The sequence below is a fragment of the Dasypus novemcinctus genome, chromosome 23 (genome assembly GCF_030445035.2).
Source record: "Dasypus novemcinctus isolate mDasNov1 chromosome 23, mDasNov1.1.hap2, whole genome shotgun sequence".
NCBI classification, from domain to species: domain Eukaryota; kingdom Metazoa; phylum Chordata; class Mammalia; order Cingulata; family Dasypodidae; genus Dasypus; species Dasypus novemcinctus.
The window spans coordinates 63,391,443-63,416,196 of NC_080695.1; the positions used below are offsets into that span (position 1 = coordinate 63,391,443).

The 24,754-nt window shown below is 39.7% G+C and overlaps 1 long non-coding RNA gene across 1 annotated transcript in view; it reads left to right on the forward strand.

The window, feature by feature from the left end:
* The first annotated feature begins 2,189 nt into the window (after nucleotides 1-2,189).
* LOC111764700 (uncharacterized) overlaps nucleotides 2,190-24,754 on the forward strand; it is a 30,853-nt gene continuing 8,288 nt past the window's right edge. The window contains exons 1-4 of the long non-coding RNA XR_002797250.2: nucleotides 2,190-2,410; nucleotides 17,538-18,139; nucleotides 21,291-21,340; nucleotides 21,804-21,920. This is a non-coding gene — a long non-coding RNA (uncharacterized lncRNA). The remainder of the gene's footprint in view (nucleotides 2,411-17,537; nucleotides 18,140-21,290; nucleotides 21,341-21,803; nucleotides 21,921-24,754) is intronic.

Consider the following 24,754-nt stretch of genomic DNA (forward strand, 5'->3'; position numbering starts at 1 on the left):
CACTTTATCTTTGGTAGAATCAGTAGGTCAAGATCCTCTTTGTCCCAAAGACTGGATCATTTTGGCTATGGCTTGCCTAACAGAGGACAATTTTCTTTTATGGAAAGGTAATTGGTTTAAAGAATGCAGTGCTCAGGCTGAACGTAATCAGGCTCACAATATTGCTATTACCTTGGACTTGATTATGGGCACTGGAGCCTATGAGCCTTTGCAACAAATACAACATCCTGCACAGGCAAAAGCGTAAATAAAGCCCTTGTTAGTGAAATCATGCTTATAGGAAAACTCTCTGTTAAAGTGTTAACTAAGATAAGAAAAATATTCTGGCAGCAACTGTGCAACCCCCCTGCTGCCTACATGATGATGTGGCTGTGGGTTGGTGGGGGCTGGTAAAATTAAGCCATTGGAAGAGGAGAAAAACATGGCAACACTGATGTTCTGTTTTATTTCTGTGCTGATTCTGATTGGGCCTATTTAGCCAAATTAATAAAATTTGTACAAAATTTTTATCAAGGTGTTAAAAGGAATTTTCAGTTTTGAATCAACAGCTTACTCCTGAACTTCAAGTCTCAGTGTAGTCTTAAAGAGTAGGAATCAAAAAAATGTGTGTTAACTATCTGTCTAAACTGATAAATAAAAAAACTTAACTGCATTTATACTGCTCAAGTTATCCTAACTCGTTGCTGATTACTAATAAAAGTGTTTCCAAGAACAAGCTTGCATATTATAGGCAACATGATTCCAGAAGAAATCTTAAAAACAGTAAAATCTAAGATTTGAAATGATGGAGAGCTTAAAAACAACAATACCAAAAAGTAAGAATTATGAGTCAAATTGTAAACTTTATGTTTCTGTTGATGTGCTGTACTTGTTTTTGTGTTTGTCTGTTTGTTCAGTGTCAGCGTATATTTTGATACCTCCAGATGGTAATGTAAATTGATAAATAAAAATTTCTAAAAGAGCTCTACTCAAACGGCCAAAAATTATATAAGTGCTTATATTAATACATAAGTCTAAATGTCAATAAGATCTCTACAATGATAAAAATTGTAAGTCTTGATTAATGAAATTACTATAAGTTTCTTCATACACAATAGTTCTTGCCTAAATTGAAATGAATAGTTTCTTTTTCTTCACAGGATAAAATGAAAGATATAAAACTTAAATGAATGTTTATGAAGGTATAAAGTTTGTGGGAGTGCTGACTAAAATTTAATGTTTATTTAAAAAAGTGTGTTTTATCCTAAAAGAAGATGGCTAGTTTTCATAAAATCAGAATGAACCTATGCAAGACATGACTTGAAAACATGTGGCAAGTTGTAGAAGCTATTGTAGTAACTTTAAGTAAGGGAATGTGTTCTGTGAGGATAAAATTTGTTTTAAAATAAAATAATTATAATCTATATGGTTATAAATAATTATAAGAAGTTTGTGAAAGCATTGTTTGAATTAAAGTGTTTAAATGGCTAATTCCAAGAAGTCATTATTAAACAAAAACTGAATTGATAATAACAAAAAGTAATTTTGTAACAGGAAAACTTGTTGGCAACCAGCATCCCTGCCAACTTGAGTCTAAAAGACTTTCTAGTATTGCATGTTACTAGGTATTTGAAATAAAGAAAAGTGATATTTGCAATTAACCAAATTAAGTCATTGTTTTGACAAGCTTGTTTTGATATGGGCTATGTGTGGGGGCTCTGTGTTTCTTCATGAATAACCTGGGCTGTGTGTGTAAACTTTCTAAAACTTAAGATTCCAGCATAAGCCATGTGTGTATACAAACAATAAGAACTGCCCCCCCCCCCCGCCTTTCATAACCATGCCAACCACTCCAGTCTGCCTACTTCCTGGAAAGCCAATTAAGTGATATAGTCTCTATAGGCTTTGGATATTCAGGGAGGATGCAGACTAAAACATAGTAATTCAAGCTTACCTGAAATGTGGGGGATATGTGGTAATTCAAGTTTACCTGGTACTCAAGCAAAGCATCATTTGACTCCCCACTCCTACAACCTCTATAAAAGGGACCCTAGAATCCTATTCTGGGCTTGGGTTTTGGACAGGAGTCCCTGAGCCCAGCCAGTTGTAATAAATCTTTTTCCTTCTCAAAAATATTCCTGGCTCCTGGCCTTCAATATGCAATCCGTGACTTTCTGCTTCCACAACATTTCTTGGGGGTGTGTCCAGGATTGCAATGAAGGCCAGAGGTGGCTGCACTTCCCTGCCCCTTTCAGACTTCTCTGAGGAAGCTGGGAGGGCTCAGGTGAACCCCAGATCTGTGCACCCCTGGACTCCTTTCAGTCCAGAAAGAGGATGTGGACTCTACCAGAGTCCTCCCAGGGAAAACTGGATGCACTGGAAGTTCTAAAAGGAAATTCTGGGAATGAAAAACACTCGGCACACCAGACAGGTAAGACCTCCTGGGGGGCATAGTGTCAGAAAAACCTAACTTCAAATGTTAGAAGGGGAGCCTGATCAGCTCCCAAAGAAGACCCTAATACCTCCAAAAGTTCAGGGGGAAGCCGTCTTCTCCAGGTCTGAAAAGAAAAGAAAAAAAGCCTCATGCTTGGTTTTAGTTTTAACTGCGGGTTGGCATCTGGTTTTGCCTTCATTAAAATGGTCATGGTTTGGTTACAGTGGGAGAGGCAGTGGTGGATTAAAGTTCTGCTCGCTCCCTCACTTTAAAATTTAAAAAAAGGGAAAAACAACCTGCTGTTGCTTGCGCCCTTATTATAGCTGTTCTCTTTCTCTCTTTCTGCTGCCATATAAAATAAGGCATCGGTATCCCAGTGCTTTCCACTAGAAGCATCCTGAAAAATCGGTCTGGATTTGGAAAATCTTAGTTACAGAAAAATGGATTGGTTTTGTAATAAAGCTTGGTCTGAATATGAGTTAAACAGTGGAAAGTTTTAGCCAGAAATAAGTCTTTGTTTTGGTGCTGGATTGCAAATGAGCTTGTTTTAGAAACAACTGGACTAGGCAAAAAGTCCTGTTAAAAGTTTGGCATTAGAAGTTCCCCCTTGCTAGGATTGCAATAATGAAAAAGCTGTAACTTAAAAACGGCCATACCAGAAAAATGGAAATTATAAGTCAAATTGATGGGCTTTGTGTTGCTGTCTGTATGCCGTGGCTCTTTAGTGTTTGTCAGTTTATTCGATGCCAGTGTATGTTTTCATGTGTCCAGATGGTGGTATTGAATTATGTAAAATAATGGACTTTGGTTAAGCTGGAACCCCTCCCCTGCCACTAGCAAAGGAGAATAATTAATAGTTTATAAAGCAGACTGTGGAGCCTGAAGGTGTGCACGTTCCGCTCTCTTGCCTCTGAACCCATTCCTGCCCTTTGTGCACCGCTCTTGCCATTTGCCAGGGCTTGGGAATTCTCCACATCCACATCTGTGCTGTGCACCCAGGCTTGTAAAATCTGACCCCAGTCAGGATGGCTGGGTCATAGGGCAGTGGCTTGAATCACAAGTGTTTTGAATGCCAAGACAGAGGTCCCCCGGGAAAGCATCAGGCCCTGCAAAGCTTCTTCAAGCCATTTTAGCAGCCAATCTTTGTCCTCAGGCTTGCCTGCCACTGCCTTCTCCTGCCCTATCCCCTATGGGGGTGCATGACAATGGCAGAAAGCCGAAGGCTTACCCCTCCCACTGGATCCACACCTTTACAAGCAGCATTCCTATCTAACCACACTCAGCTACCTGGAAAAATGAAGTAAGAAAGCTGTGGGCAAAAGCCAAAATGGATGCCACGGAAGTTCCTTTCCCAGGGTGGTCACAGGATACCCTGCATAATTTACCTTTACCTATGTTTTACCTTTCTACTTCTTGCTACTGAATGTCTCTTTGCAGTTTGGTGTCAGAATGCTTTGGAATGTTTTTAAAACTGTAAAAGTAAAAATTCCTTTGTCTAGCAAGAAGGTTATTGTCTCAGAACTCCAAATCCTGTTAGCTAGAGCAATTAACCTGTGATCACTTAATAGACTTCTTTTTTTTTTTTAAGATTTATTTTATTTCACGCCCCTTCCCTCTCTCCCCCATTGTCTGCTCTCTGTGTCCACTTGCTATGTGTTCTTCTGTGTCCACTTGCACCCTCGGTGGCACTGGGAAATTGTGTCTCTTTTTTGTTGTATCATCTTGCTGCATAAGCTCTCTGTGTGTGTGGTGCCACTCCTGGGCAGGTTGGTGCTTTTTTCACGCAGGGCAGCTCTCCTTGCAGGGTGCACTCCTTGCGTGTGGGGCATCCCCACGTGGGGGCATTGTACTCCTTGGGTACAGCAGCTCTGAGCGTGGGCCAGCTCACCAGATGGGTCAGGAGGCCCTGGGTTTGAACCCTGGACCCTCCATATGGTAGGCGGATGCTCTATCAGTTGAGCCATGTCTGCTTCCCTTAATAGTCTTTTGATAGCTGGTTTAACTGGAAAACTAACAGACAGTAAAGTCATAAAACTGAAACTACATCTAAGAATTCTGAAATAATAGGAGAAAAAGCACAGTTTGGCTTGCTAGCTTCAAGTTAAAATCTAGTCAGCCTGTCTCCCAAGTCTAAGACTGCCCTGGAATGCCTGGTGGCAGGAGCTTTATGATAACCTGGAATAACGGGAATCGGAAAGCACCCTCTGTACAGAATCCTGAATTCCAGTTAAACCTGCGTAAGGAAAAAAAAATAGATAAATCTGAAACCCAGAAACCTCTGTTGGTCTCCTTAAATAAATTAAAAAAGCAAAACAAAACAAAACACCTCATGTGCCATCAATTAAGGTAAAAAAATTCCTAGAAATGCTAAGTATATAAAATTTTTCTGTTCTGATAAGTGCATAACCTTGTGTTCAACTTTAAAATCTGTATTTAACTCTGTCAGTTTGCTTGTGCCTAGAAAATCAGATTTGGGGTTCACCTGTTACAAGTTGGGTAATGGTAAAAGGTAACCTAAAAATCAGTCTGTGCTGCTAGTGAATTTAATGCATAGCTCATGAGTGAAATTTATTTAATTGCTGGAAAAGGCAGAAAAACTGCACAGAGCTGTTGCTAATAAAATTGTTTTAATTGCATAATTAATAAATAAAGATGCCCAAATTAATTTTAAGTAAAAACTTTCTAGAAATTAAGAGTTAAAATCATTGTATAAGTACCTTTATATATATACGTAAATTAATAACAAATTATTACAGTGGAGTAGATGTAACTTAAATTTCATCTATTATAATAGTAATCTTAAACTAATTTACTTTTGTTTATTACTACTTCAAGTTTATTTAGTGCTTACTATAGTAATAGTAATTATAACTTAAATTTGTCTTTAATTATAGTTATTATATATCCAACCTCACCTATCCTTAGACTTCAATTATTGTGATGGTAATCATAAACTGAGTTTGCTTTTGCTTATGGTTACTGTCAGTCTAGGCTCATTCCTTGCCTCTGCTTATGGTTCTAAGACAAAGAAAAATTGTATCATAGCATTAGAAACATTTTGGTTATAAGCCATTAACTAAGAAAGCCACAAAGGGGGAAAATCACCAACCCCTAGACTGGAGAAGCCAGCAAAAAAAGACAAAAGCCTTTGAGAAAATCTTTCAAGTGTGGTTTTACAGTGAAACTTGTTTTGTAAAAAAAAAAAAAGTTTTAAGCAACTAAGTTGTGTTTCCATGTCAAACTATTCATGTCTGCCTATTTGCTCAAATTGTTAAAATTAAATATGCAGTTATATATGTGATAAATATTCCTAGAATCCAAATTAGACTAAGCAGTATGGAAAAGTCATATAGAAATCTGAATATAAAAACTATTGGAAAAGCTATGAAAAAATCCTTACTAAATTATAATTAAAGCAAATTAAATAATTATAGTATATTCCAAAGTCTAGAAGTCAGTATGCTTTTAAGATTATTCAGTTTTAAAGTTTTAACAAAGACAAGAAGTTTTAAACCCCTGTAAAGAAAAAAGAAAAAAAAAAAGAAAAGAACATTTTTTGTTTAAACAATAACAGTTTCAGCTTATTTAGCCTGAATGTTATCTCTTAGGTTTGTAAGATACCAGGTTAATAAGTTAACATTATATGTATTAAATCTTTAAAATAGTAAAAACTGTAAGTTCATGTTTAATAAAATTGAGTTAAAAAATGTAAATCTGCCCTCTTCTAAGTGCATAAGGTAAAATCCATTGGTTGCTAATTATAATTTAAAGTAAATTAACCGGTGTATGTAACTGTATTTAAGTATAAAAAGTTTGTAAGAACATCTTCCAAATTAAAGCATTTGAAAAAAGCCATTATTAATTAAAAATCTAATGGTATTAATTTAAAAAAAACTTTGTAATAATAAAACGTGTCTAAAAGTCACCTCAATGTGCATATTCAAGTGATGGTAGAAAAAAGTTTCTTTGATTCCATTAGGAACCTTCAATTTTCATTTTAAAAATAAAAAAGTGGTTTTTCTTCAACTGCTAAAATAAAATACCTGTGTAATTAATGTCTTCATGGTAAAGTATGAAAGTAAGAATCAAAATACTAAAAGTTCATTTAATATATGACACATTGTATTAAAAGTATTTAAAAGATACATAAAAATCAAAAGATAAACTTCAACATTGTCAAAGTCTCTTGTGCATTCAAACCCAGTGTCTGATATATGCAGGGTTCTTCTCCATGTGAGTTATTGGCTATTTTGGTCACAGACCCCTAAAACAATAAAATTATCTACTACACCTCTGGTTGTGCTCCTGAAGTGGATGAAAACTACTTGGCAATTTCGAACTCCTGCAGCAGCCAACAGTAGCTAAGTATAGCCAAATGTACAATAAATATTGTCTCCAAACTGGCACTGTTTCATAGTGCCAGAGAGTGCAATTGTTAGAAAGAAAGCTGTACCTATAACAAAACAAAAGCTTACCTGATTGTGGAGGAGAAAAGAATTTTATTAACAATCTTGTAAGAATGGGCACATGACCTGGATAAAATGGCCAGCATGCCAAACAACAAGAAACAGTGATATTTATAACCTAAACCTAACACATGGGTTCCTCCCCTCTTTCCCATTGATTGGGTACTTCAGAGGTTACAGCCTATCTTAGAGATCTAACTAACTTATGTGTTTTCGCTTTGATTCCCCACTCCCCTCTTCCCTACACTCCAGCGGGCTGGGCAGGCTCAGTGCTGCTTTCATTCTCAGCATGCTTTTCAAATTTGGTGCCATTTCCACTCTTGGCCCCACCCTCACTTCTCACCATTGGCCCTTCTCGCTCTGGCCCTGCCCCCACCACTCACCATTGGCCCTCCTTGTTTCGGTGCCACTTTTCAAATTCCTGGTACACCAAAGCTGCTAGAATCCCTACCCTCCCTCCTCAAGCAGCAGGACTGGCTCTGGCTTCCACTTTGTGAAAATTAAACATAATCCACTATGCACCAGGCCAGTAAAATCTGCTCCCTAGTTTCTCTCTAGAGTCAACAGTGCTGCAGCTTCTGTGAAGAATATACAAAGTAGAGCAATGAATACCAGAATACTATAAGTAGGACTTAAACACAACTGGCACTATAGCTTGCTCCCATGGAAAAATAACCTGTATGGTATTACAAACTTGAAGCTAAAGCTATTAATTGCATCTCAAAAAAATAATAATAATAATAACTTATCCATTGAGTAATACATTAATTAGTATTAAGTACTGTACCTATATCCTACTCTAGATATATGTCTGATAACTATGGTAATGCTTCTAGTAAATCATATGCAGAAAAACATGTTAAAAGTCCTGATCAACTTCATTTTCTGAATAGTTTTTAAACATGGGTTCTGCTGTCCAGAACAAAGACTTCTCCTGGGAGCAAGGAAAAACCCCAGATATTCCCTAAGAACTTTATCATTGAGCCCTCACTGGGGAATTGATAGGTGGGATAATCAATCAAAACTGCAAACAGCTGAGACTCCTCCCATGCTCTCTTCATACTTTCCTGCTTCCTTCCCTTAATAATAACTAGAGTACGCACTTTAATAAATGATGTGGTAAGAACACAGACAGCCATTGACTCCATGGCTCATGACTCCAACAATAGTGATGCCAAAGCTTAACAAGTTAAGCTGGCATCAAAGAGGGGAATGATATGGGCTATGTGTTGGGGCTGTGTGTTTCTTCATGAATAACCTGGGCTGTGTGTGGACTTGCTAAAACTTAAGATTCCAGCTAAGCCATGTGCGCATGCAAACAAAAAGAACTGCAGTCCTGCCTTTCGTAACTATGCCAACCACTCCAGTCTGCCTAGTTCCTGGAAAGTCAGTTAAGTGATAGAGGCTCTATAGGTTTTGGATATTCAGGGAGGATGCAGATTAAATATGTTAATTCAAGCTTACCTGGAATGTAGGGGATATGTGTTGATTCAAGCTTAGCTGGTACTCAAACAAAGCACCATTTGACTCCCCACTCCTACATCCTCTGTATAAAAGGGACCCAAAAATCCCATTCTGGGCTTGGGTTTTGGACAGGAGTCCCCAAGCCTGGCCGGTTGTAATAAATCTTTTTCTGTCTCAAAAATATTCCTGGGTCCTGGCCTTCAATAAACGATCAATGAATTTTTCTGCTTCCACAACAGTTTAGTGTTAATGGTAATTGTATATTGTAAGAGGTTTGATTGGAAACAGTTTCCAAAATCATTTTGGTAACCTATGTATGTAGGATGTATAGAATGTGTTTTTAGGCAGTGGACTTGGCCCAGTGGTTAGGGCGTCCATCTACCATATGGGAGGCCCACGGTTCAAACCCTGGGCCTCCCTGATCTGTGTGGAGCTGGCCCATGCGCAGTGCTGATGCGCGCAAGGAGTGCCGTGCCACGCAGGGGTGTCCCCCACATAGGGGAGCCCCACATGCAAGGAGTGTGCCCCATAAGGAGAGCTGCCCAGTGTGAAAGAAAGTGTAGCCTGCCCAGGAATGGTGTTGCACACACAGAGAGCTGACAACAAGATGACGCAACAAAAAAAAAGAAACACAGATTCCCATGCCGTTGACAACAACAGAAGTGGACAAAGAAGATGCAGCAAATAGACACAGAGAACAGACAACCAGGGTGGGGGGGGAGGGGACAGAAATAAATAAATAAATAAATCTTTTTAAAAATGTTTTTATTATTAAGAAAACAAAATAATTTTGTCCTAAGATAAAATGATTATTAAGAAAGAGTAAAATGTGGGAAAAAACCCAATGAATACAGAAAATGGAAATTTGTGGAAAAGAAATTTTTATGGTTAAAGTTGAGTAAGATTTGATGCGTCTATCTATAAAGTTTTAAAAGCTTTAGTATCAAGTAGTATACTGATACAAAGTTAAAATCTTATTCTTTCTCAGTTTCTCAAATAATTAGTCTGTTTCAGGAAACGTTTATAAAGAGTTTTTCTCCGTAATAATCAATATACAAAAAAAGTCTGTTTTATCAAAATAGCTTCTTGTAATTTAACCTTATCCTTTCCTCGGTTTTCTAAGAAAAAGCAAGTCTTGTCACTTTTGGAGGAATGTAGTATTTAAACCTGCTTTCTCGAAGCTGGATCCTGAAAAATATCTTTTTATTTCAAACTATTGCAAAATATTTGTTCTTTTATCTTAAAAAAATTAAAGTAATAAAATAGTTAAGTTCCTTTGTTATGTTGTGGATTGAATGGAAAATGTGTAAAAGTGTTATAAGTGTTAAAAAAAATTCTTTAACCCTCTGTTAATTAAAGTTGTATGAGTAAAAGTTTCATGTAAATACTTAAGGAGTATATAAAATTCCTGAAAATGTGATGGTGTTTCACCATAACATTAGATAAAAGTATAATGTGGTTAGTCATGGTTTTTAATTATTATTAAAAAGTTTGTGTCACCAAAACAACCTCTTATCATAAATTAAAGTAACACTGTTGTAAAATTGGAGAGAGATTCAATTATTTGCGTATAGAGAGGCTAGGACTCAGGAATGATTTTGAGAAGGAAAAATGGTTTATTGACGGCCAGCCGGACTCGGGAGCTTTCTGTTTCAATCCTCAGCCCCAAACAAGATTTCCGAGTTTCTTTTATACAGAGAGGAAAGATTAAATGGTCCTTTTGTTTCAGTTCTCAATAGGCTTGAATTAATACATATATTTTCCACATCTTAGGTAAGCTTTTAGCATGGACTTCATACATTCTAGATAAGCTTTTAGCTTATCTTGGTTTGCATTTCCCCTGAATATTCAAAGTCTATAGAGTTTGCATTGATAAACTTTCCTGGGACTGGAGTCGTTTGCCGTGGTCACCAAGGGCAGGACTGCAGCCTCTTATCAGCCCACACCCACAAGTCACAGACAGCTTAGGTTATCTCTTAAGAGACAAAGAACCTCCCACCCATAGCCCACATCAACACCACTGCTGTATGCAGCAGTCCCAAATATTGCTACTTTGTTATAAGAAATTAATATCAAATTATATTATTATCACTTTGTTTTAAAACTTGCTAAGACTTTCTTTAGTATCTTCTTAGGCAAAGTCAAGACAGCCCCTATAAAAAAGTCAACAATGTGCTTTTGCAGTGCTTCCCCAAGGTTGTGTGTATAACCCAAACATCTGTCCTGGCCTGGTGGCAAAAAACCTGTGGCTCAAACCTTACTGATTACGTGACGAACTGTTGAGGCAGATGTGTTTGTGAAAATCCAGAGCCCTACCATTAAAAGCTGAGAAAAGGCAAAGTGGCTCCACCAAAAAGGTGAACATCATGAGTACCAAATCTTGTGGTGCCTAGCCCAGCAGTTCCGGCTGCCTGTTACTTGCCAACAACTCACAGATATCCCCCATAAGTTCCTTCATGCTCACTCCAATGACTTTTTTTTTATTTATTTCAAAAATAGACTTTCATTAAGTGCTGTAAGTTTCTTTTCATCAGCAGTAAGAGAACAACATACCAATTTCCATCATAGAACAACTTCTGAGACATTCACATTCCTTTCTGAAACTTCCATTAATTCCAGCAGTTTCCCAAAAGAAACATCCATTAAAACTTACATTAATAAACTAACTCCAGTGACTTTGACATCAGATCCCTCCTGCTCTTGGGAGGGATGAGCCCTCACATGCATGCTATAAACCCTCCAGGGAGCCTGGCTAAATCCTTTAGAGGAAACTGTAATCTCCCTGGATAATCAACTTGATGCTTTACAATATTGGATGCACCTACAGTGTCATCCTCAATGTGCTTCTATTTGTATTACCCTGTATTATTCAATGATACAAAATGGAACTGGACAGCTGTCCATCTCCATTTACAAGGGATTTGGAATCATGAAAATATTAGTATAGATTTATGGAACCTACATGATGAGATCCTAACCCTTCAATCGGCCCATCTCACTGCCTTAAATCCTGAAGCTATTGCTAACAGTCTGTTAAACAGTTTGCAAAATTTTGCCCCTTGGAACCTCCTCAGTCACAGCTTTTGGTATCTGTTAACTGTGGCCTGTCTTTTGCTACTTCTCTGGTGCTTATTGCCCATAGTGCAGGCATGTTTACTATATCAAATAAACTGCCTACAAACTGAAAGCACCCAGTTACGTCTAACTCAAAAGGCCTTGTGGGATACTAAGATGTGAACAGCCCCCATGAAAAAGAGCTGCTTAGGACAAATAAACTGTCCTCGCTGGCTGGTAGTCAATGACAGGTAAGAGTCTCTGCAGGGGCCAACCTAAGACAGGCACAGTCATACCTGGCAGCCTCTTTTTCATTATATAAAGAAAAAGGGGGATATGAGCCTGCAAAGCAGGCTCCAAGTTCACAGGAAGAATGGAGATAAAAAAGGAGGCACCCCTGGGCAAGGTTATGTGCTGAACAAAATATGCTAAGTATGGATAAGAATTCCAGGAGAACTGTGTTATCAGAGGGCTAATGAAAAGAAGAATAACTATTGTATTTGTAGTGACCTAGAAACAAGAGCTTCCCGTGAGAACTGCTAAATGCGCTAATGTCACTTAAGGTATAAAATAAAGCAGATGATTAAGCTGGCTGCCTGAGGTAGTTGCCAGCTCCTGCAAGCTCCTCATGGTCCACCTGGTCCCGGCTATTTTGTGTCTTTCATTTCTTCAACCTCTCAACCCCTCTCCTCCGAAACACAAGGCTGCGATGCACAGGTCTGGCATTGTCCTTGAGGCCTGGTTTGTTGATTAGTAAGCAGGATGTTGATGTACAATTGTGGCCACTTTGTGAAGATCAGCAGGCTTTGCTGGTGTCAGCTTGAACTCTGTTACAGTTCTTCCTCCCAAGCTGGGGCAGGGGTTTTTATCAACATGGGAAAGGATTATTGGTATGTGAGCCTGCTTCAGTCAACCTCCATTTCTGCTTTATAATTCCCTGGATAAAATGGGCAGCTCTTATCTTAAAGATAAGGGAAGGATATTCCAGGGGAGAACAGAGATGCCAGATGCTGGCACGTTATCTGCACTTCTAACAGTCCAAGTGATGGTGACTCGTTGCTACAGTAGCAGCCCAGTGAAGCAAGAACTTATAAGAAGGCGTGTGAATCTGGAAAAGAAGCCTAAGGATGCAAGCACAAATGTTTGGTACGTGTCTGGGGGGGGGGGGGGGGGTTTCTTGTGAGTAATATGAGAGTGGAACTTTCTCCCATAGGCCTAGGACATTTGTTTAGAGTTGGCAAGATCCAGGCTCCTAATAACACACACGGTAACCCTCCAAAGGAGCAGATGTAATGCCAATTGTGTTTTACTACCCCTTGGCCACTCTTTTTGTGTGGACATAGGGCTGCTGCTTTATTGTTTTAACTCTGGGTTCCTGGTGTCATATAGGTGCTTACATTCTGGGGAGCTATTAGGTTATATCTACAGAGCAAAGCATCTCAGGATTTAGAAATAAGAATTAGAGAACAGAGCCTAGGGATAAATGTGACTGCTGCAAGAGTTTATAATTTAGGCCCTAATTTCCTAAATAAAGCTGTTTCTAGAGATTATTAACTACAACCTGTAGTACAAGTTTTGTTTTATTTTACTTTATACCTTTACTAAGATTATATTAATTAATAGGTATTTTACTTTGGCAGTACAGGAGAAAACAATTTTCTTAATTATTTCGTGAAAACTCAAGATTTTCAGTGGAGTCAAGATTATCTTCCCCCTACCACCACTTTAATATGCAGATTGAGGTAGCTTCTGAAAGTTTTCTTTGTTATGAAGTTACTTTTTGTTATCAGTATTAATTCAGATTTCTACTTCATAATGACTTCCTGGAATTAGCCATTTATACTGAAATACTTCAGTTTAGAAAATGCTTTTACAAACTTCCCATAGCCATCCATAACTACATAGTCTAGTTATTTCACCTTAAGGTAAATTTCACTTTTAAATAAGCTTATTGAATTATAGTCAGCAATAAGCAAAATTCACTTCTACTAACCCTTTTACAACTTTCCCTATGCACTCAAGTCTTGTCCTACATATTTCTACCCTGATTTTATGAAAACCAGCTATCTAATCTTAGGACAAAACACCCTCCCTTAAACAAACTTTCACAAATCTACTTCTTTCATATCCATTTATGTCTTGGCTTATAGCCCTCATTCTGTTCTGTGAAAATCTTGTCATTTCAATTTAGGCAAAATTATTTTTTTTAAAAAGACATTTGTAACAATTTAACTAAAAACATATTTTTATCATCTTAAAGGTTTAACAGACTTACTCCTACCTTATTTTATTAGTATCCATATAAACCCTGAGTAGAATAAAATTGAAATGATGATAGCTTACAAAAGAAATGTTTTCCTTTTTTCTTTTCCTTCATAGGTAAAAGCTTTTTGTTTTCATAATATCTTTAAATTGTGAACAACCTCGAAAGCATTCTGGCTATCAGACACTGGAGAATATATTATACTTGTTTCATTTTAATCATAATTTAGAAAAACCTTTTCATAGCTTCCAAGGTCTTTTTTTTTTTTTTAAGAAGTACTGGGCATTGACCCAGGACCTTGTACATGGGAAGCAGGCACCCAACTATTGAGCTATATCTGCTCCCCAATGAGAGTTGGCCTTTTCATTTGTTTGTTTGTTTTTAGGAGGTGGGACTTCGTATATGGGAAGCAGTTACTCAACCATTTGAACTACAACTGCTCCCCAAGGACTTTTTCTTTGCTTACTGAAATTTAGCCATTGGATTATCATGTTCATCTCAAAGCTGTTAAAATTTAATTGAGGAATTACAAGACAGACTATACAAAATCAGGTGTATTCTATAACATTTCCTCTGTCCCTATCATTCTTAATTTCCAGGCCTAGCAGACAGAGCTCTAAGCTAAACTTACATATCCCTATCTAATTTCACCTAGGCCTTCCCTGCCATAGCTCTCTCAAAAAGAAGGCCCTGCAAGGGCAGGGTAGTTTAAGGGGACAAGGAAAAACATTTTTTTTCTTTTTTATAAAGCTATTCAGTTTAAAAATTACTAAACTTAAGCAGTACCAACTTTATTAATATGGTTATCCAGCTCTAATTGGAACGAACGTGGAAACAGAACAGAGAACATTAATATTGTTAAGTTTTTTACTATTATTCCTTGTTTTCTCTAAATAATATAGAAAAATTATACAAATGAAACTATGAAAACAAATTTTGTACTAGCAGATTTGTTCAAATACTTAAAACACTTTAATATACTTTGAAACAGTAGTAAACAAGTTTTTTAAACAATTAATGGCACATATAGGTATACACTGTTTCCAAGAAAAACAATGTATAAAATTTAATTCCATATGAATTTTGAAACTTATCAAAGTATTTTGTCTTTATGGTTTTGTTAAATCCTTTGTAATTAGATATAGATACAAATTTAATTTATACAAAGCCTGGAGAGAATTTTTTTCCTTAAATGAATTACTTTTATTTATGAGCACATAAATAATAAACATTTAAAATATTATTTTAGATTATACTTTTTTAATTATAAAATTCTTAGATTGCAGTGTGTTGAAAAGCACTTTGCTTTGTTTTTCCAAATAGTTTTATTTATCTAAATTTTTGCATGGCTTTTATACAGAGTCTTGTAAATAATTGACAAAGGTTTGAGTATCCAGGCTGAATGATAAGACTGAATTCTTTACAAGGCCCACTGAATCTCATTAGGATTTGGGAAATCTCATTACTAAAGAAAGGGAGTTAACTAAATTAGAACCCAGAAGGAGAAGACAGGAGGATTTTAAAGAGCACCAGAAGCTCAGCTTCTCCAATTTCTGGGACTCTAGGAGCATTACTTTATCTTTAAGCAATTTGAGTAGTGCTCTTTTAAGAATTTTTATTTGTTAATTTAGTATTACCATCCAGAGCAAGGAAATTATACATTAAACAGACACAAATCACAGAAACACAGAACTACAGAAATAGAAAACTTACTGACCTTTTCCCACAACAGCAGAGAAAGCGTAAAAGAAACAGCAACAGAAGAGAATTCTCTTATCTGAGGGCTGAGGACAGAGGCTGGGATGGAGGCCCGACCAGACCTGAGCTCAACAAAAGGCTTTTGACCTCAACACGGCAGGAGTTCAAAGATCCGAGGGGCTAGCCGGGGGAGCCAGGGGACGACCCCAGAGAGGAGGGAGCACAAAGGAGGCCTGCAGGTACTTTGCTCCTCTCTGAGGTGTCTGAAGCGTCGTCTCAGTGTCCACCTTCGGATCCCACTTCTGTACACCAAGTAGTGTGGTGCTGAAAATAAAATAGACAAAAAAGGGGGTGCAGAGCAAGTTTATTGAGCCACAGTTGCGTTAATGTGGGAGCAGCACCAAAAGAGGTTTCTGCTCGAAGGCGTGAGCTGGAGGAATGGCTTATATGGCTGCTTGAAACAGAGGGAATGGGGGGGATAAAGGGGACATGATTTATGGTTACTATGGGGGCTATAGGGGCTGTTTGGGCAGGGTACCCTTGAGGCCCAGTTTGTTAATTAGCAAGCAGGATGTTGATGTAAGATTGTGGCCATTTGGTGAAGACAGCCCACTTTGCTGGTGTCATCTTGAACTCTTTGTTTCAGTTCTTCCTCCCAAGCTGGCGCAAGGGTTTTTATCAGTACTGCAAAGGATTGTTGGTATGCCAGCCTGCTTCAGTTAACCTCTGTTTCTTCTTTATAATGTTGTAGAAATCAAGAGAGGTTTAATTATTTGTATATAGAAAGGCTAGGACTCAGGAATAATTTTGGGAAGGAAAAAGGATTTATTTATGACCGTCTGGACTCAGAGCTTCTCATTAAAAATCCGAGCCCCAAACAAGATTTTTGAGTTCTTTTTATATAGAGGAAGGGCCAAATGGTTCTTTGATTCAGTATTGAATAAGCTTTAATTAACATATATCTTCCATATCCTAGGTAAGTTTTCTGCATCGACTTCATACATTCTAGATAAGCTTTTTAGCTAGCATATTTGGTTTTCATTTTCCCCGAATATTTAGGGTTTATAGAGTTTGCGTTGCTAAACTGTTTCTCCGGGCCTGGAGTTGTTGTCATGGTTACCAAGGGCAGGACTGCAGCTATCACTGTCCCAAACGCACAGCTCAGGTTATCTGCGAAGAGATGAAAAGCCCCTCCCCCCCAACACACACACCCATAGCCTACATCGATAATTCCCTGGATGAGATGGAAGCTCAAGCAAATCAAAGATGGTTAGTAAAATCATTGATCATTCCAATTTCACACCGGGAACCCTGGAACAGAGTGAGCCATCTCTACCTCAAACACGCCTGCACTCATATCTGAGTGTGTGCTTTCCCCTTAGTAAACTCTTTTCTATCTTTCTTATAATTGTGGTGCATCTCTGACTTCTTTCTTATGACATGACAAAGAACCTGGAAATCAGCCCTGGCAACAGATGGACTTTCTCATTAATATAGGAGCAGCCTATTCAGTGCTGAATCAGCAATTAGCTACAAAAACAAAGAGAAAATAATGATAACTGGAGTAAAAGGTCAGAGCTCACCTAGAGTGCTTTTATAGCCCCTGGAACGCAAAATTGGAAAGGAATATTTACAGCATTAAGTTTTGTATGTGCCTGTGTGTCCTATACCCCTCTTGGGAAGAGACTTGACCAAATTAAATGCTCAAGCTGTGCTTTCAGAAGAAGAGGTGAAAATTCAAATACCCCCTGACAAGCTGCCCTACTACAAGTCCAAGAACCTAAAACGGGCCCTGTACCAGCCCACATTTTGGAACAAGTCGCCTCTGAGGTATGGTCTTCTGACATCCCAGGGAAGGCTGTAACAATCTCCCTGGTAAAGACTGAGCTCAAAACAGGAGCAAATCAACCCAAGGTATACCAATTCCCTTTATCATTGTAGGCTAGGAATGGCATTTAACAAGTAATCAAGACATTAAAAAGAGCAGACCCTATTTGGTCTTGCCAGTCTCCGTATAACACACTTTTACTTCCAGTCTTGAATCCTGGCACTAGTAATAAATACAGGTTCATCCAGGACTTGAAAGCTGTAAACATGAGTGGAGTGTAAAAGGTATTTACCCAGTTGGGTCTAATCCTTGCTCTTTGCTAATCACATTATTTTATTTTATTTTTTTCAGGGGATCTGAGAGCATTGAATCCTCAAGCTCATCGGACAAGTTTACTAATTTCAGGGGCTTCTTTTTATACCCCTTCAGAGCATGAAAGCAGGCAATTATTCCTAGTTAGTTATTACCATTACATCAACCCATTCCATTAAAAGTAAATATACATCTAATGTACAGTACCTACATGATTACACCTCTAGGTACAAAATCACTGTGTTCTTTAACACTATTCTATAAACAAGCCTATAAATCTTGTTGCTCACTTTGCCTCATTCCACCTGAACACACACATCTCCTTGCTGGCCTCATGACCTGCACGTAAAGCCATGGTGACAGTATGTCTCAGTGGTCAAAGAAGTAACTTGCTTAATAGAAACAATGTGCCTTTGTTTCCCACACTTCTACATTTTGGTTATCGTGAATAATGGTAACATAAACATTGGTGTACAAGTATCTGTCTGATATGCTGCTTTCAATTCTTTTTTTTTTTATTCTTTTTTTAAAAAATATTACATTCAGAAAATATGAAGTCCCATTCAACCCCACCGCTTCCACCCCCCACTCCGCCCACAGCAACACTCTCTCCCATCATCATGACACATCCATTGCACCTGGTAAGTACATCTCTGGGCATCGCTGCACCCCATAGTCAATGTTCCACATCATAGCCCACACTCTCCCACGTTCCATCCAGTGGGCCCTGGGGGGATCTACAATGTCCCGTAATTGTCCGTGAAGCAACACCCAGGACAACTCCAAGTCCCGAAAACGCCTCCCCATCTCATCTCTTCCTCCCATTCCCCACACCCAGCAGCCACCACGGCCACCCTTCCCACACCAATGCCACATTTTCTCTGTGGACCTTGGATTGGTTGTGTCCATTGCACATCTATGTCAAGAGGGGGCTTAGATTCCACATGGATACTGGATGCAATCCTCCTGCTTTCAGTTGTAGGCACTCTAAGCTTCATGGTGTGGTGGTTGACATTCTTCAACTCCATGTTAGCTGAGTGGGGTAAGTCCAATAAATCAGAGTGTAGAAGTTGAAGTCCGTTGAGGTTCAGGGCATGGCTATCATATTGTCAGTCCAGAGATTCAAATCCCCTAAATATATCTTAAACCCCAACACCAACTACAATTCCAGTAAAGTAGCATGAAAGTCTTGTGGAAAGAGATCCCATCTGAATCCAGTTCCATCATGCAGAAACACCAGCTCCCAAGAAGGCCCAACTGACATGGCAGTGAACCCCATCTGCCATGACCATAGAACCCGTGGGTCTCTTTAGCCCTCAAAAGAACCAATACCTGGGGTTGTATCTACTTTATCTGTCTCTGAGACTATGCTCAGGTGTGCATAAGGGCAATCCTTCTGACAACCTCCAGACTCTTTTTTTAGAGACTCATAGCCATATAAACTCATTTCTCCTTTCCAACGCCCCCTTACATTAGGTCAAACAGCATTTTAAAGTCATGTTATTATATGTAGACAGGGATATTCTGCTGATCTGCATTGAACCTTAATTCAAGGTCATTTTCTAATTGCATCTTTAGCTGGTATTTGGTAGTGATCCCTCGGTGCCAGGGAGGCTCATCCCCGGGTGTCATGTCCTACGCTGGGGGGAATGCACTGCATCTACATGCTGAGTTTGGCTTCGAGCCTGGCCACATTTGAGTAACATGAAGGCTGTCAGGAGGAAACTCCCAGGCACAGTGCTGCTCTAGGCCTTGTTCTTATTTCAGGCATATAGGCTCACAAGCATAGTCATTAGTATCAGGAGCCCACTGTTGGACCCTCATTCCTTCCTGGTTCTTACCATTGCACCTGGGGGACTGCTGCTGCTCCCCTAGGGACCATGACAGAGCCCCCCCAGCCAGTAACCCAGTACCCCCCCAGCTGTTGTTTTTAATTGTTTCCACTATGAGTATATCCAAACATTACCATTCACCCTGGACATATGCCCTGTATAACTCCCTGTCAACCATATATAGCCTGTCAATAACATCCCATACCAGTATTCCTTCGCCGCCATTGTTGAACCACTCTGTGATCCAAAACTTCCTGTAAAGCGAATCCCAATATAATGTCAGGTTCCCTTACTAGTAAAATGGAATATAGCGATGAGTTTAAAGGTTAGATCTAGAGTAAGTATTGATTGAGAACTGTATCTCTCGAGAGAAAGGGTAGCTCCCAGGGCATTAGGGCAGTTGAGAAAGTCAGGCCCTGAACACTGTTGCAAGTATCTCTAGACGTGGCTCCTCGGGAAATGGAGTTTGGCTGTCGCTGTGGGCCCCAAGGGTTGGGGAAAATGGATGTTGAAGGGATGGAACCAAGGTAAATGTGGGGGCAAGAGAAGAGTTTCGCAAGAGTACACGAGGATGAATATAAAACATAATATTACACAAAAACATATAGGGGACGACAGACTAATAATGTAAACCATAATGTAAAACATAGGATAACTAAAAAATTTAGAAAACTGTATATCCTAAAGTATGGACCACATTGTAAGCACAGATGTCACCTTGTTTGAAAGCTATTGTTTCGGAATCTGTACATCAGTTTCAGTAAATATGATACGAATAAGTTAAAAGATTATCGCTGTGAAAGGGAAAAGGTTTTATGGTGGATGTGTGGGAGTACTGTATATTGTATATATGAATTACTGTTATCTAAGACTCTTGTGAAGAGAAGCTCAATAATTAGGAAAAAAGAAAAGAAAAAGATAGGATGTAGAAATTTTTCCAAATCAATATGTTAATCACTTTAACTGGAAATTTTAAATGGTTCTCTGTATTGGACTTAAAAGATGCCTTCTTTTGCCTATCCATGGTTTTTGTGTCAAGGAAATATTTGTCTTTGAATGGGAAGACTCAGACAGGAAAACTAAAGAACAAGTTAACATGGACTGTTTCACCAGAAGGGTTTAAGAATTCTCCCACTCTTTTTGGGGAAGTCTTAACTAAAGATATAGGTGATGTGCAATTGCATAGAGGCATCTTACACCAATATGTAGATAACATAATAATAGCCCGTGAAACTGCAGAAGATTCAGATGCAAATGCCATTAGAATTTTGAATTTTCTAAATTCCAGGGGATACAAGGTATCTCAAAGGCTCAAATGACTAGATCCTGTGTCAAATACCTAGGGTGTTTGCTCTCCCAGGGCCAGAGGACCCTGCTGCCTGATAGACACCAAGCCCTGGTGACTATTTCTGTCCCTAAAATGAAGATGCAATTGCAGTGGTGGGCTTTAGCCACATCTGGACCCCCAACTTTGGACTTGCTGCCAAACCCTTGTATAATGCTGTGCAGGGCTCAGACAGAGAAGCCCTTGGGTGGACTGGAGAACGCAATCAGGCCTTTCACCAGGTTAGGGAAAAGCTGAGCACTGCTCCAGCTTTGGGACTGTCTGATATGTGTAAACCTCTTGACCTGTGCATACATGAAACACAAGGCATAGGGCTTGGTGTTCTCACACAAATTTTGGGAGAGTGTCAAAGGCTTACTTCTCAAAGAAACTGAATTTGATGTGCAGGGTTGGCCCCCTTGCCTTTGGGCTGTGGCTGCTACCTGCAGTGTTCAGCATGAAGCTGCAAAGTTTCCCTTGGGCCAAGAAGTTACAGTGCACGCCCCACATAGAGTGTGTTCTCCCTACTCGAGCAAAAGGGTTAGTGGCTGATTGCTGGCAGGCTAGGAAAATAATAGGCTATATTGTTGGATAATCCAAATGTGTGTCTCTTCGGTTCTATCATTCTAAATGCAGCTATGCTGTTACCAGAATCCAGTGGACCTGCTTTGTGTGACTGTCTTCAGGTGAGTGAGTAGGTGTTCTCTAGTCCACCAGACATGGGGGACATCCCTTTAAAAGCATCTGAGTTGGAGATGTTCCTGGACAGGAGCAGTTTTGTTTTTTTTTTAAATTTCTCTCCCTTTTCCCCTCTTCCCCACCCCAGTTTTTCTGTTCTCTGTGTCTGTTTGCTGTGTGATCTTTTTTGTCCGCTTCTGTTGTTAGTGGCATGGGAATCTGTGTTTCTTTGTGTTGTGTCACCTTGTTGTGTCAGCTCTCCGTGTGTGCGGCGCCATTCCTGGGCAGGCTGTGCTTTCTTTCACACTGGGCGGCTCTCCTTACGGGGTGCACTCCTTGCGCGTGGGGCTCCCCTATGCAGGGATACCCCTGCATGGCACGGCACTCCTTGAGCGCATCAGCACTGCGCGTGGGCCAGCTCCACACGGGTCAGGAGGCCCGGGTTTGAACCATGGACCTCCCATGTGGTAGATGGACGCCCTATCCACTGGGCCAAGTCCGCTTCCCAGGAGCAGTTTTAAGAATCATGGACATCGACGAGCTGGATACGCTGTGGTGCCCTGAACTGAGCCTTGGTTATCAGACAAGGTAAGAAAGTAAATGTGTACACGGACTCTCACTATGCTTTTCCATAGCACCATGGTGCAGTTTGGAAGGAAAGAGGGCTTTTGACCATCAATAATAAAGAGGCTAAATACCCAGAGACTAGTTCTGCTAGAAACTGTATTGCTTCCCATAGAAGAAGGGGTAATGCACAGCCCAAGGCCCAAGGGTCTACCCGCTATTTAGTAAAAGGGAATACGAAAGTTGATTTGGCAGCAAAAGAGGCTGCACTGGCACAGTTCAAAGTTCAGGACCTGAGAGAATTAGCTCTGATCCCAACTTTAGACTTCTCCTCATTTACCCATCCTGTGAACCAAAAGATCTGCACAGAGCTAAAGAATGGGGATTTAATGTCAAGTCAGAAGAAGGATGGCTACAGTGGTTTTGTTACCAGAAAAAATAGTGGAACCTCTACTATCATATTTGCACCAAGGAACCCACTGTGGAAAGGCGGCCTTTGCAGCATGGATTAGAGACAAATGTGTTTTTATGTCACAGAAATAACCCAAAGACTAGCAGACCCATTCTGACAGCAGGGATGCAAAGCTAGAGGTTTTTCCTCTGGAAAAGGTTGTTAGAGAGACTACGGCGGAGCCCTGGGCAGCCAGGGGCTTCTGCAGGCTTCAAGTATGGGCTGATACGTTTTTAGGACAGTAGATGCCTTCCTCACATGGAAAGAGCAACTGAAGTCACAAAAGTTTTGTTAAAGGAAATAATACCTAGATTTGGGGTCCTATTCTTCATTCAAAACGATACTGGCAGTGCCTTTGTTTAAAAAATAACTCAAGAAGTTTCAAAGGCACTTGGAATTAATTGGAAGTGACATGCATCATGGAGACAGCAGTTGACTGGAAAAACTGAAAAGATGAATTGTACTTTGAAGAAAACTATTGCTGAAATATGTCAGGAAACTAACCTCACTTGGGACAAAGTGTTGCCTATTGCCCTTCTCAGAATTCAGGTTGCCCCTAGAAGCGTAGGTTTATGGCCTTTTGAAATGACTTATGGGAGGCCTTTCCTCAAAAATATAACTGGGAATATGTCTATACAAATTATGTATGATAAAGTGCAGAAAGATGCAGTCATTTCCCTAAGAAATATTATAAAAATGATATATTTTTTTCCTGCTCTTCGTGTCCGCTCGCTGTGTGTTTTCCTGTATCTGCTTGTATTCTCATTAGGTGGCTCCGGGAACCAATCCTGGGACCTTCTGGAGTGGGAGAGAGGTGCTCATTCTCTTGTGCTACCTCAGCTCCCTGGTCTGCTGTGCTTATTATTTTCTCTACTTTGTGTCTCTTTTCATTGCATCACCTTACTGCCAGGGCTCCTGCACAGGCCAGCACTCCATGTAGGCCACCAGCTCTCTGCTCAGGCCAGCTTGCCACGCAAATCAGCCTGCCCTTACCATGAGGCCCCAGGTATCAAACCCTGCATCTCCTCTATGGTAGACGGGAGCCCAGTTGCTTGAACCACATCCACTTCCCAAAAATGATTTCTGAATTTGCAAGTAATCAACTTTCCCTACAGACTGGACTTATATCATTATAAACCAGGAGGTCTGGTATTATTAAAAACCTAGAAGAATAAGCACCCTGATGACCAGCTCATCCCTAAATGGGAAGGACCTTATGCTGTATTATTAACTACCCACTCTTCTCTAACACTACAGGGCATTAGGCTGTGGATTCACTACTTGCACATTAAGTCAGCTTCCCTAGGAGAAAAAGTAGAAAAAGACACTTCCTCCTCATGCTCCCCCACTGCTGACCTAGCTGCTTTTTTTGTCGTGCAAATCTGGAATTAGCATTCTTTTCCTTTTCCTCCTATCATAGTCTATGAAGGTGATATCTTTTTAAAATGGATTGCAGCAGCAGTTGCCCTTCATCAGAAAAATGACTGTTGTGTTTGTAGCTATTTGCTGACTGCTGGAAGCACTGATTTGCCCTGGGCTCTTTTGCCCCTGATTGATGGTCAGACTGGAGAGTTGTAGCCTCTCCTATACCACCATCACCTGTGCCTTCCTGCTATTCCAGGGTCTGTGACCCTGGTCTGTGGTCCTAACTCACACGTGCACAGAACCTCCACCTGTGTGTTGAGACTCCCTGTACCAGATTTATAATATAACAAGTTTAATTATATGACTACTAATGGAAAGTATAGAGTTTCTAAACTAGAAGATTATTTTCAGGTCTCCCCAGTGTATACTTCAACCTGAGATGGGCAAGATTAGCCTACAGTGATGTGGGCTATGGGTGGGATGCTCTTTGTCTCTTCAGAGATAACCTTAACCTAAGCTGTCTGTCCTGACTTGTGGGTGTGGGATGGTAAGAGGCTGCAGTCCTGGTCTTGGTGACCATGGCAACGACTCCAGTCCCGGGAGGCCATTTAGCAATGCAAACTCTGTATACACATCAGTCAGTCCAGGGAAACTCTGATGGTGGTGATGCCGAAACTTAAGGGAACTTGGACTTGGCCTCGAATAGGAACTATAATATAGCCTGTGCATAAATTCAAAATCATCTAATTCTGTATCCAAGTGTGCCTAATCTCTAGACATCCAGTTAAGTGATATGGGCTTTGAATGTTCAGAAAAGATGTAAGACTGAATGTGTATTCAAGGTTGCATCCAGACAGAATGTGGGCAAGATGCTAATTCAAGCTCACCTGAGCTGTGGGCAATATGTTAATTCAAAACCTACCTGGTACTCAGGCAAAGACTTAACTAACAAAGAAAGTAGTTTTCTTTGAAAAAGCACCATTTGACTCCCCACCCTGTATAAAAGGAATTTGAAAATCTTGTTCCGGGCACGGGTTTGCAA